At 41.3% G+C, this 2,162-nt stretch overlaps 1 non-coding gene across 1 annotated transcript; it reads right to left on the bottom strand.

The window, feature by feature from the left end:
- Window positions 1-213: 213 nt before the first annotated feature.
- On the bottom strand, window positions 214-319 carry LOC120105217. Its single transcript, XR_005507604.1, has one exon. It is a non-coding gene; the product is annotated as a small nucleolar RNA R71 (small nucleolar RNA).
- Window positions 320-2,162: the final 1,843 nt, after the last annotated feature.

The raw sequence follows: 2,162 nt of genomic DNA, 5'->3' as shown, positions 1-2,162 counted from the left end.
CCTACAAACATTTAGATGAATTTCTTGAGATTTGCACCACTGTCAAGATTCAGAACTTCACTGATGATGCCCTGAAACTTAGGTTATTCCCCTTCTCCCTTAAAGATAGAGCCAAACAATGGCTGAATTCTTTAGAAGCTAACTCAATTCGTTCTTGGGATCAAATGCAACAAGAATTCCTTAAAAAATACTTTCCCATAGGAAGAACGAACCAGTTTAGACGTGCCATTACAAGCTTCTCCCAAACTGAGGGAGAAGAATTTCATGAAACTTGGGAGAGATTTAGGGACCTAATCCGTAAATGCCCTCATCATCAAATACCTAAGTGGCAACTAGTGCAATGTTTTTATGACGGATTGACAGAACGAAACCGTCAGATGATCGATGCTGCATGCGGGGGCACTTTTATGCTTCAAAATGAGCATGAAGCATGGAAATTATTTAAAAATCTTAATGAAAACTCCCTCCACCATGCTTCATGTTCTCGTCAAGCACCCCCGAGTTTTCAAAGAAAAGGGACCATTTGTGAAATAAGTCATTCTATGGACCTGTCTAGCAAGGTAGATGCATTGTCCCATAAGATTGACCAACTGATGATAGGTGGGCATTACATGAACTCTTCCCAAGCACAAGTGTGTACTATTTGTTCTAGCCCATCCCACCCTATTCATGAGTGCCCTTCAGCGCCCCAATTCCCCGAACTCGTGCAAGAACACATCAATGCTGCTCAAACACTACCTAGACCGGGTAATGACCCATTTTCCAATACATATAACCCGGAATGGCGAAATCATCCAAACTTTTCTTGGAAGCAGCAAGCTTCGAATACTGCCCAACCTTATTCCCAAAACTTTCCAAACCCTCAGAATTTTCAAACCCCACAAAATATTCATCCCTACCATCCCTCGACTCAATTTCGACACACTCCTCCTCCACCCCAAAGAAACACAGCCTTTGAGGAGAAAGTGTTGAACGCCCTTCAAGGTTTGGAAACCATTACACAATTAGTGCACTCTCATACGCAATCAATCGCCAAGCTAGAATCCCAAATGGGTCAACTAGCTAATGCACTAAACAAGCGAGAGGAAGGAAAGCTTCCAAGCCAACCACTAAGTAATCCTAGGGGACAATACATGGCTCAAGAAAATCAACTAAATGCAATTCATCATGAACAAGCCAATGCTTTGACTACCCTAAGGAGTGGACGTGTAGTAGACAATAAGATTGGGGAGGACAACAATAAGGAAGATGAAGAAGAGGATAGAAATGTGTCAAATGAAAAACCTTCTTCTTCTTCTTCACCTAGTCCACCTTCTGCCAAAACTCATATCCCAAAGGCCCCATTTCCTGAAGCTCTTACTTCACCCTCTCCATTTGGCAAAAAGGGAACTTCACTAGAGGAGATGATGGAGGTTTTCAAACAAGTTAAAATCAACCTCCCACTCCTTGATGCCATCAGACAAGTTCCCTCCTATGCCAAATTTCTCAAAGACCTTTGTACACAAAAGCGAAAATCTAGGACACATGTGCCTAAAAAGGTCTTCCTAACTGATCAAGTGAGTTCTATTCTCCAACACAACACCCCTCCAAAATTCAAAGATCCTGGTGCTCCCACCATCTCCTGTGTCTTAGGAAATAATTTCATTGATCGAGCACTCTTAGATCTAGGGGCAAGTGTCAACCTTTTACCTTATTCAGTTTATGAGAAACTTGGGTTAGGTGAGTTAAAACCAACCTCGGTATCCCTTCAATTGGCTGATCGATCTGTAAAAACACCACGTGGGATAATTGAAGATGTTCTTGTCAAGGTAGACAAATTCTATTTTTCAGTAGATTTCATTGTCCTTGATATGGAACATGAACCTAATCCTAAGAAACAAATCTCCGTTATCCTTGGGCGGCCCTTTTTAGCAACAGCCAATGCGTGCATCAATTGTAGAACAGGGGTAATGAACATATCATTTGGAAATATGAAGGTAAAATTAAATGTGTTCAATGCGGCCGACCAACCCGTAAGGGAAATTGAGTGTTTTATGATAGACAAAATAGATGACCTCATAGAAGGAGATACAAAAACTATCTCACTATGTCTGGCTGAAGACAATAAACTTAGCGCTTGTTGGGAGGCAACCCAATTCTCTTAGATTATTTCTTAACATTGA

This window comes from Phoenix dactylifera, unplaced genomic scaffold (genome assembly GCF_009389715.1).
Source record: "Phoenix dactylifera cultivar Barhee BC4 unplaced genomic scaffold, palm_55x_up_171113_PBpolish2nd_filt_p 000233F, whole genome shotgun sequence".
Classification (NCBI taxonomy): Eukaryota; Viridiplantae; Streptophyta; class Magnoliopsida; order Arecales; family Arecaceae; genus Phoenix; species Phoenix dactylifera.
Note: the sequence above shows the minus strand (reverse complement) of the source record. Positions and strands in the feature narration are given on the sequence as shown.